This window comes from Barbus barbus (assembly GCF_936440315.1).
Source record: "Barbus barbus genome assembly, chromosome: 8".
Classification (NCBI taxonomy): domain Eukaryota; kingdom Metazoa; phylum Chordata; class Actinopteri; order Cypriniformes; family Cyprinidae; genus Barbus; species Barbus barbus.
The window spans coordinates 9,873,282-9,885,855 of record NC_136736.1 but is presented as its reverse complement, the minus strand read 5'-3'; positions in this window follow the sequence as shown (position 1 = coordinate 9,885,855).

Here is a 12,574-nt window from a genome sequence, read left to right as displayed (position 1 = left end):
GAATGTTATGCCAGTAGACGACGACAAGTGAAAATCTTTGTGAGTGAGTCATTTGAATCATTCACTCAACCAATTCATTCAAAAAGAAAACTGTTTAGATGGTTCATTGTATCATTTACTTAACCGTTTTGTTCAAGAACACTGAATCATTCAGGAACAAAACACCACTGTATTTTGCTTGTTTGGCAATGGTGGCTTTGGTTGGAACTATTTTTGGTTTGGTAACAGACAAAGCAATAATTGGTTCATTTTTTCCAGTCCTCTCAATGGCAAAGTTGAATCAGTAGCGTAAGAAAAAAAGTTGTCGAACTTGTGCATTACATCATGCTTTTCTGTTTATTGCTGTTGTTGTTGTTATTATTGTTGTGTAAATATGCATTAGATGGGCATCTTTGTTTTGCTTGAATCTCATGAAACGTAAAAAAAAGAAAAAAAAAAGCGTCTCTAGACCTAGCTTTTTATCCAGTTTTTCGGTGCAAAAACACATTCTGTGTGAACTGTGGTGTGTTTTCAGCATTAAAACGATGCATTTAAAGCTAGTGTTTAGCATGGGTGCATGGTTGGCCATATGAAAAGAAAAAAAGAGGAATTAGTTCTCTTTGAGGTGGGACTGGTTGAGGATGAGTTATACTTCAATTCCTGGAACTGTTACTGTTTTCTCTCTCGTCACCATCCTAAATCCTTACAGACAGATGTTATGAAATAGCTTGCTGCAATCCATGACTTCCTCTGTTTCCAATAATTCACAGTTTATAGTTTCTTAAAATATATTTTGAAGAATGTTGTCGGATAAGATGTTCTCAACAAAAATTGTAACCTACTTTCCTTTTAAGGTGATCTCAGACATTCAAGAGCAGTGTTATTTCTTCAAGGCATAATCAAAACATAGCAAAGCCTGCAGTGACTCCACCGCTGTCCTGGAGACAGGTAGGTATGATTGGCACACTGGTGGAATGTGACACTTATCTGTGCAAACAAACACATCTTATCTACACAGAGAGCACAAACAAATTATAACACACTTGATTTAGTTTTTTCAAACATATTAGCAGTGGTAGCAGAAAAAATACAATAATGTTAGGTGCGAGTTTCACATGGTCACTCTAGACACTATTTCACACACAGTTAATTCTGAAATATTAAGTAAATAAAAAAATAAAATACAAAATTGGCTTGACCCTCAAAAGATGATAAATGTCAAACACTGTGTGTTAATAAATTGTATTATTTGGAAGGATACATAATACCTGATGCATCCTGTCTTGAGTGGATGATTCATATAAATTCAAGTTCTCAGGCAACCATTTTCTGGAAGTAGGTCACGTCTGAACACATGTCCACTATCTGACTCACACGCCAGTTCCTCTCTACTCTGTTCTGAGGTCATTTAGAAGTAAAGTGTTTGTGTATCTTCAGCAGTTTGTTGTTTACTAGTTTGAGAAGTAAAGACAAATATTTATACACTGAAAATCTTTAAGGTTATGTTTATAGAGTAATTTTGACATATTTGTGCTTTTTGACGGGCTGTGAGACTGTGTGCATTTCATAATTTAGTAAAGCATTAAGCAAGATGATGTAAATAGCTCATCTAAGGACAAGAAGAAGACTTAACTAAGTGTCTAATTTTTATTTCAGGAGTTGGCAAGGCTGAACATTCACAAACATTCTAGCTTTGCTAACATCAGGGGCGGATTTAGTGAATTGGGGGCCCCAGGCAAATATAGGAATGGGGCCCTATACATTTTCACACATTTACCTAGATCAACCTTGAGGTTTCTTTTTTGTCGTGATGCTTCCTGCTGCACAATGGTGCCCCATAGTTGTGTCCATTGTTTCTACATTTTTCATGTACGTGTTATAAAGGGATTCTTTCATTTACATTTAGATTTACAGTTATTAATTTAGCAGACACTTTTATTCTTTCATGTTGTAGACCACAAAACAGCAACTGATTTACCGTTGAGCTACAAGTTTTAACAAAAAAACTGATAAACCTCACAATTGAACCTTTAAACCTTTTTTTTTTTTTTAAGAAAAGGGATGAGTCAGAAGTATAAATTATTAAATTATTTAAAACGGATTTATGTGAGTGGATTTTTGTATTGGTCTGAACAAAAACTGCAGACTGGATTATTGAAAATGCACATTCATTCTCTGCCAGTAGGAGGTGCTTTTGGAACGTCAGAAATATAGCAGTTTCCCCGGTAATGGCTGCAAACAAAGCAGTGCTCAGCTCAAAAATGATATTTTATCAGGTGAAAATTAAAATTTTATCTGTTCTAAATTTAAATTTTTAATACTCTAATCAACATGGGCATGGTCAAATTTATGTCATTTATGTCAATTTATGTCATTTATTTCAAATTTATGTATTTATGTCAACAACATACTGACCTGCACATTTATATTTATATTTTTTTATCTTTTATTTTATTCTTTTTATTTGTTTTTCTACTTTTCTTTTTCTTAATATTTGTCTATACAATTGCACTGTCCTTGGAGCGGACCTGACTTACATTTCACTGCTGGTTATACTCTGTATAACTGTGTATGTGACGAATAAAAATCTTGAATCTTGAATCTTGAAATATGGATGCTTTATGCAATATATATGTGTATTATTAGTGAAACCATAGTTAAAATGGAGCATGAAGAGCAGACTTGTTTCATACGTCATAGATGTTTTTCAAAGAATTTGTTCGTCAAAATAATTATTAATGAAAAATCTAAAATATTAATGAAATATGAAAATATACTTTTTTAAATTAAACAATTAAACCTAAAAAAGTAAATATAATCCATCACACATTAACAATAGCTTAATATAATATTGCTAAGCAAGATGATGTTGAAAAATCGTTTGTCAATGGCAAGAAGAAGATTTGACTAGTCCTCATTTTGGTTCAGGAGGTGGCACGGTTCATTCATGCAACATACACAGCATTGCTGACAATATGCTGGCTGGCTGGTGAGGATGTGCACACAACTTGAACTTCATAATTTAACTTTCACATTTTTCCTATTACACATACTATGTTAGTGAGTAAAATCTTGAATAACGTTGAGAGTTATAAGGATGATGTAGTATTCTTTTTGGCTGCCAACACATTTTCTCATATATGTGTCCTAGTTTATTTTGGAGCAAGTAAAGCCAAAGCTGTGACAAAGCAGTCTGAAACCTCAAGACCTTAACTGTGGACTTGATCTGAACTTCAGAAATCTTTTGTCTGGTTGTTTTGGTTGTGGGATTATGCCATTATTGTGGATTTTGGGGCAGACTTCAAGAGTAGTTATTGTATTTTAGATTTAAAAAAAAAAAGTGTTTATTGGTATAAATTCCTAAAATATACTGGACTGCTTTTGACCTAACAGGTTAATACCAGAGCCATTGCACAGCAGAAGCACACATGCTTATGGCACATCAGGTTTTTACTGCTCCTGTGAGGACACAAGTCTGAGGCCAAACAGCATCATTTCTCAACCCCACACACTCCTCCTCCCTTCTACTCTTTCCTGTCATTTTTCTTTAATAAAAGGCATAACCTTTTCTTGGCAAAAGTTAAAATAGGGTTCTTTGACCGCCATTTCCTACAATCTTGGATAAAGTTTAAGGTGATGAAGGCAGACAGATACTTTCTGTCTAGTCCAGTTTGTGAGGCTATATTACAATTAGAGATGGTAGTGAGCACCCTCTGGCGGAACAAACCAAACAAGCTCATGCCACATGCACCTATATAAAAGAACATTGCAGATTGTTTGACCCTTATTGACCCTATTGTTTTAAGTGCTGTTTCATTCATATATTTACAAATCTTTTGTAACAGCAATGTGTGTACTGCGTGAGTGCACTTGTTCAATGTTACTGCATGTTTTGACAAGAAATTCGTTGAAAGACTTTTTTCACTTTACTGTAAACACTGGCTGGTTCCAGCTGTGACTGATTTACTCAAGCTGTCAATAACTATAAATATCTTCCCTTCTTTTTGAAGCCAGTACTGTTGACCGACCACTAGATGATGCTGTTTGTTTGGACATAAGTTAAGTCCTGCTCTGTGAGAGACGTGGCACAGAGCTGCATCTACTTGCTTGTGTTTATTCTAGTATGATAGTCTTTCTCAGGATGGTTATGAGTACCAAAGTTGTTTTTCCATCAGATTTTTGAAGAATTCTCATCTTCAAATGTCAGCAAACATCAGCAAATATGTTCTTAATCAACATTTTTCGTTTTGTAGCTGAAACATCTAGTAACAAGTAACAGTCCATATTCACAATATTGCAAATATTAATCCATCTGTTGATTTATTGAAAAGTCCTTCTCTCTGTGTTGTTTAGTTGTTTAATTTTTTAACATCACTGCACATTCCTAAATTTCTTAGCTTTCAAATTAATTAAATATGTAAGGTATATATTCTCTGAAAAGGAGTCTTATTACCATATGCAATTTTGTCTCCAATATGAACTTGTTTAGAAATTTCTACTGAAAAACAACACTTAATTAATGATTAAGGAAAAAAAGGTGCACAAATATGCATGGTGATATATTTTAATACTGACACTGCATGCCAGATCTCCTTCATATGTTTAAGTCCATGTCCCAACAAACTCTCTCTCTTTCACACTAATTGTGTAACAGAATATGCAAGCCAGAGGTCATCTATATGTTCCTGTCATTTATAATCCAGTGATTATAGGTCTCTTTTTTTCTTTCTCTTCCTGTTACTTTTGCACCATTGAGCATCACTCACAGAAACATACAATTACAGATTGAGTTGTTCTAGAGGGGCCCTCCTACAGAGGCTCCTTGAGTGACCATCCATCTTCTTTTCTTCTGGTCATGTCCTGGCCAGGATTTCTAAGTTGCCTAAAATGTCTGAGCTTTGGCTTTGTTTTCCTATTGTTTTCACACAGAAAAGTAGTTTGACCGATAGCATGCTGGCATTGTACATAATCAGTCAAGGTGTGTGAGAAAGTGGGATCTACAGAGAACTGTCAAAGCAATGCAAATAAAAATACAATGTATGAGGACTGTAGAGAGCAAGTCAAACGATGCCAAATCCTGTACAGTTTGGACTATGTAGAAATACCGATCAGGACATGTCCAGGAAAAAATAGGACGTATGATCACCCTACCTTAACATGAATTTTTTTCTTCAAGCGGTACAAAAGCATTGGGGATTCATACCTCTGGAACACATAGCAGACAAAAGCGGTTAAACGCCGGTCACAGAGACACTGGCATCTGCTCCACTGTCACTTGGCCAGTACAGATTATCTGTTTCCTGCACACTCTGTGCTAATACTCACGTTATGACATTTGGTTTTATGGATAAAAAAAAAAATAAGATGATTTTTAGATGATAATTAAAGTTGTTAAACTCATAGCATGTTCTTTATATATATATATATATATATATATATATATATATATATATATAAATGTATTGGAACCAGTGATGTTGTATGCACTCAAAAACCCCAACCTCAAAAGCACGGATACGTTCATATATTTATGGGATGATGTCATCCTCTGAACCACTGAGTCTGAATGTCAGTGAATTTCCTTTTTGAGAGGCAGCATGCACATTTTATCATACTGTATCTAGCTCATCTGTGGCCATACTGCAGCATTTAGAGATTCTTTGTGTCATTTCACTTGATGACTTGCCAGAATTTGTAATGGCAGTCACACTCTTTGAAAGCTTTTGTCTTGATGTCAAACAAAGAAGATTTGCTTTTATTGGTTTGTTTGCAAGCTTGATGCGAACTACCTCTGTGACTCAAAATATAGGTATATTACCTTTAATGCTCTTCATAACACCAGTTAAAATCATCTGATTGGTCAGTTATTAAAACTTTATGCTAAAATAACCACTGAGTATAAACACTGAATCTTTTGGTCGATCTGCCGGGTTCATGGCTGTGATATGTAAATGACCCATCTGTCAGAGAAAGACATCCACATGGCAACTACATTTCAATGAGTCCTGAGTCGACCCCAAAAAGCCCACAAGCTATCGATGATATTTTGTTGTCTCACAGTATATACTTGATAGATGTTAAACTTGCTGTCTGTAATGCATGTTAGTCATACAGTGATTATGTGGTAAAGGTCACATGAGGAGACAATACAGGATCAGACACAAGAAACTGTGCAATCAGGGATAATCTACAAATCAGGAACAGATAATCATTCTAATCTCTGGCATTGACAGTTGAGAGATTAGTTACAGCTGCTACTAAGCAGCATTAAAATGGCGAGACTAACTATAAGGTAATTTCACGATTTTATTAACTAAAGGTGAACTCGATTAAAACTATATAGGGGCTGAATTGTATGTGGATGAGTTTGTATTTGTGTCTGTAAGCTACATCTCAGAGAAGAGCCTGATTCATGTTGGACTGCTGACTAATGCTTCCTTTAGGCATAGACTGTCATTTGTAGTAGTGATGACACTGCTTACAAAAGACAACTAGTTTATGAGTTTGAGTTAGATCTGCTCACATTAGTTTTTGGATTTAATGTAATCCATGTGGCAATGTAATATATGACATAAATTGCCCTGTATAAAGTGATATTGCCATGTAAGGCGATAAATAATTCTTTACAGATCTTAAAAGAGACATTTGTATGACACAATTTAGTGCACCCACGTAAAAACCGTTTTTGACTGATGAAAGCATCTTATTAGTTGGCTTTATGTAGGCTGCAGGTTTCTGTTTGTAGTTTAGGTCTGTAATAAACATTTGGAAAATTATATATTAGGCTACTGTTTACACTAAACAACATTAAAGGCCAGAATCCAGGAAGTGTAAACTGATTTAAGACCGGATATAAGTATAAACTAAACACTTGAGGGATGTACAGTATACAACTATCTTGAACATCAAATGTAGTCCAAGACACCTGATCTAGACTATTAATATGTCCCTTTATATTTGGATTCTTCCTTTTACAGCAGTTTTTTTTTTTCTTATTTATTTTTCTCTTTTGTCAATACTACCCACAATTTCCAGATGTTATTTGTTTTCAACAATTGAGGCCACCCTGTGGTGTTCTGATGAAATTCTAGACAATAGGCCTGGTTCGCTGATCATTTTGTATGAATACACAGAAGGTGTGTACACTACACACATACTGTATTTATTATGTTCCTTGTACTGTTGATGATTCCGATTTCTTCTAAAAGATAATTAAGATTAAGATCTTACATTTTTTTAAACACTTTAAGCTCACCTAGGCAGCATATTTCATCAACAGTAGGGTAAAAACAGTAATAATTTGAAATATTATTTTTACAATTTAAAAGAACTATTTTCTGTTTTAATATGTTTAAAGGGTTATTTATTCCAGTATTGGCAACATTTCTTATCATTATCAATGCTGAAAATAGTTGAGCTGCTTTAATTTTTGTGGAAACCGTTATATAGTTTTATTTTAGGAATCTGTAATGAATAGAAATTTCCAAAGGACAGCTTTTGTTCAGTAGAAATCTTTTGTACATTAGAAATATCATTGCTTTCACTTTTGATCCATTTAATGCATCCTTGATCAATAAATCTTTGTTCTTTCAGACAAACAGATCTTACTGAATCTGAAGTTTTGAATGGTGACAAATTACATTTTTGATTTTTTTCACACAAAAAGTTTATTTTTTCATCAATATGTTCACACTGAAATGTATTAAACTACACTTTTGTGCAGATGTGGTTTCAGTCGGTTTTGCATCAGTATACATTTTAGTGTGAACATATTGATGAAACATTATTTTTGTGTGAAAAAATAAAAAGCATTTGCACAAACGGTTAGTAAATGTCTATTTGTATGTTGTTGTTCACTGTTGAATTTTCTTCATAACCTCAGAGGAACCGACTTTTAATCACTCACTCCTTCAGAGATCTATTTCGGGAGGCTGAAGTAAGCACATGTGGCCATTAATGCAGCCCGCCTCGCTAGAGAGTTTGCACACAGACTGATAAGGGAGAGGGAACTGCAAAGAGTGCTTTTGCACAATTGTACTCTGGCAATTACTGACTGAATCCCAGCTCCACAGAGACACACTAACACTATTACAAATGGAGCATCTAAGCCAAAGTAAATCACCTTTCAAGCTAATCTGGACACATATTATGTAAAACCATTATGAGAAATGAAATAGCAAAGGTGATGGAGATGATGAAACCAAGTAAATAGGGTGTGTTTTATTTTCCTGGCTGAAAACTGGCAGTGTTTGAAGACTTCAAAAAGCAGACACATTTTCTAGTACTCACCAAGATTAAAGGCCTTCCAAAAAGCATATTATGTTTTCTCACATACTTTTTCCACATATTTTCTCTCTAATGCTTTTTATGAAAGTATTTCTGTCTGTCTTTCAATGTTTCTGTTGTCCTTTTGTGTCATTCTGCATTATCTCCTTTTGTCCTTGTCCAGGAACGTCTTTCCAACTGCATTCTTCACATTCGCCCAATTAATTCTACTCTACAGATCTGCCAGCAGATGGAAAGAGGAAGAGAGCACTTGCTTTGTTTTTTATTTATGTCACTGCAGCAGTAGCCGTCTCTCAGAACAGCAGGTGCTTGTGGGTGATAAGAACTACCTGTCAACTGGTTCACTCTCACCTGTCACACTCAGACCGGTGTGGAGTGCTAGAAACAGTCCGACCGCTGCAGTGTGTGTGTGTGAGTGTGCACATCGAATGAATAAGACATGAATTAAATAAAATGAAAGCAAATAATGATTGCTTTAATTAATACCTCAATTCAGGTCCATTTCATTAGTTGTTTTCATTCAATTTTAGTTTCATTAAATAATTAAAGAGAAAAGAAATCAAACATTTTTAGTTTCACGGAGTTACAATAAAAATGAACATTGTAGTTAATGCATTAGTCAATATGATCACTATTTTACAGCTTATATTAACCTTTGTTAACTTATTTTAGTTCACAATGCACTAGCTAATGTTAACAGATAAACTTTGTTTTATGTATTAGTGAATGTAGAAATTAATATTGAATATTGTTAATTTATATTTAATGAATATTGTTTAGTTGTGGTTCATGTTCACTACACTTAAAAATAAACTTTCCAATTTGGCTGTGATGCCATAGAAACCATTTTCTGTTCTAAAAGAACCTTTCAGTGAACAGTTAAAATAGAACCATATTTTCAAAGTATAGAGACAGTTTTAAAGAGCCTTTTGTGCAATGGAAAGTTTCCATGGATGTTAAACGATCTTCATGGAACGACTGATACCAATAAAGAACTTCTAAGAGTGCAACGTAGTTAAAGCTGCAGTCCGTACCTTTTCTGTGTTCAACATTTACCAAATTTATATAATAAGCGAGTACACCATGAATCCATTTTCCAAACCGTGTTTTTGGCTTGTCCTGAATCACTACGGTACAACTATAATAAGTGTTTATATTCGGACTATTTAGACTGGTTCGGGTAGGTACCGCTGCGGAGTAGCCCAGTACCTGCGTGATTCGCCATAGACATAAACAGTGAGAAGTAGCTCCGGCCACTATGTTCTTGAATAACAACTTCGGTCTATCGAGTTTGCTCATTTTGTTACTAAAATCGGATACTTTTATGGTGATTTTGTGTCTTCTGAAAATGAAAGCTCTATCATCATTTACCCTCATGTTGTTCTAAACCTTCAGAAGATATTTTGAAGACTGTTGGTAACCAGTTTCAGTATATGGACAAAAAATATAATGCAAGTCAATGGGAACCAAAAGTGTTTGGTTACTAACAATCTTCAAAATATTAGTCTTTATAGATTATTTACTCAAAATAATCTTTATAGTGCATTATTGTATGTGGACTGTAAGTATTGTAGACTATGGAAGGAGCCAGCACTGATTACAGAGGTGCTGTTTGCAATAAATACATTACTGGGGGGCTTACACGATTCCATTATAAACAAGGCAAAATGAAGCTAAGTGGCTTGTAAAAACAAGAAGAGATGGTTTAAGGCAGGGTAAGAATGGCTTTAATCACACGGATTAAATTAAGAGCCTAAGTAAATAAAAATGAACTGCAACTTGCTGTTATGAATGCATATAGTTGTTCAAGTAACTGTAAGTTATGCTGAAATTATGCTAATAAAACACGCCTTTCTGCTGTAAAAAAGGACTAAATATTATGTGCTGTAATTTCGACAGATAATTAAGTGTTGATAAAATCTTACTGTACAATGTCAATAGATATTTAGATAGGAAACTTTTGACTTTGGGATGTGTTATTTAGTGTATACTCATAAGTCATAATAAGTTGGATTTTGAGTGAACATGTCCCCATCCATTTGAACACACACACAAGTGGAAAGTTTAAATCAAAAGGGAATACAATTTAATTGCAAAACTGAAATTCCAGTCATTTTCGTGTAATGAGTGGCTAACAAAGGAATTAAACAGGAACTATCACCCACATCAGTGAACTCCTTCAAACCCCAGAGTGCTTGAGAAGCTGGAAAATTAATGGGATTTTTGTGTAGGAGTAGCGTATTTCACAACAGGCTTTGGGTTTACTCCAGGCTAGCCTGGCTCGGGGTCCACTTTCACTCAGTGTGATTAAATCTTATTTTGTGTTATTTCATCAACATTATTCTTGCGAATTTACCCTCTGAGATGATACCAGTCAGCCTCAACTTTCAGGCATAAACCATCTGGAGGTGTTTTCAGCCACCATAGTCACACAAGATGTTAATCAGCACCCACAACATTATGTTGCAAACAAAGCAGTTTTCCTGAGAAAAAACATGTATTACAACATATAGATGCTAACACTATCAGTTAGTGACAGAATACATCCTATAGCTGTCGAATACTAAACTTGAATAATTTATGGAAAGTTTTTATTGCCTCTTTCTTTACATTTTATTACTTGGTATTTTTACCTGCATGTTAGATATCGGATCTGTTAAGGTAATTTAGAGCTGTCGCCTGTGGGAAAGATGCTGTTTAGAGCATCTAATAAATATGACACGTGATGAACAATAAAGAAACCCTTTTATAAACAGTAACAGAGGAAACTGTTTCTCATCCTTCCCTTAAACTTCTCCAAACTGGACGGGGGGAAATTATGGATTTAAAGCATTTGAAACTAATACTTACCATCAATATTTAATCTTTAAAACACAATTACACATTGAGTAAACATGCCTACACACGTGACAAAACACAGAAGAACAACAAGAACTGCACGCAATGAGCCCAGTTCTAGACTTAGCTGAACTTTCAGCGACAGCAGTTGCAGTGAATAATTTACAAAAGCCTGCAGTGCAGAGGAAAAATGCATGTTATTTTAAGGGGTTTGTGTACCTAAATATTCAGATTTTAGTATTTGATAAGGAAAATGCAGTCCATATAAAATACACAGTATCCTATGTACACTCTTAAAATCACAGGTTCTTTATTGGCAGTAATCTTTCCTTTACACAAAAGGTTCTTTACAGTGGAAAAGGGTTCTTCAGATTGTTAAAATGACTTTTACACTAAGAAAAAAAAGAACACACACACACACACACACACACACAAACAAACAGGTTCTTAATTGCACATTAGATGTAATCTTTGTTCATCTTCGTAAAACAAATTAAGATATTTTTGATGAAATCCAAGAGCTGTCTGATCCTCCATAGAGAGCAATGCAACTGACACGTTCAAGGCCCAGAAAGGTAGTAAGGACATCGTTAAAATAGTCCATGTGACATCAGTGATTCAACCGTAATTTATATGAAGCAACGAGAATATTTTTTTTTTGACGCGCGACTGACAGGAAAGAGAAGAAAATAAAGTTGAAATAATAAAGTCGTTATTTTCTATTTTCTTTGCGCACAAAAATAGTCTTGTAACTTTTACGGTTTGCTGTTGAACTACTGATGTCACATGGACTATTTTAAAGATGTTCTTACTACCTTTCTGGGCCTTGAATGTGGTAGTTCCATTACTGTCTATGCAGGGTCAGAAAGCTCTGGGATTTCATAAAAAAATATCTTAATTTGTGTTCTGAAGATGAATAAAGGTCTTATGGGTTTTGGAATGACATAAGAGTGGGTAATTAATGATAGGATTTTCATTTTTGGGTGAACTATCCCTTAAATGTTCTTTGAGGGAGTACGGTAATTCCACAGAGATTCAGTTTAATGTATTTGCAAATTCACATTACAATGTCCATTTCATTTATTTATATAAATTAGAGCCATTTACAACATTACTAAATCAACTAGTCCTCCACTATACACAATATCTTTTAATGTTATTGGGGAACCCCCCCCCCCCCCCAAAAAAAAAAAACCATTATGGCTATTGATCTTAAGTGAACACACATTATTTTACATCTATACATGGATGAAAAGAGTTTGATCTTTTTCAAATGCTAGCCAGCCTGCTGTGTGTGTGCCTGTGGTGCAGGGAAGCTGGAGAGGGTGGATGGTCAACCTGTCTTATCATATTAACATAACTGAAGCAATAGCAGAACCACCAGTCTTCTCTTCCTCTTGTTCTTATATGTGTTTTCATGTATATTTACATTACTAGTTTTAATACACAAAGAAAATGAAAGTCTGTTTAC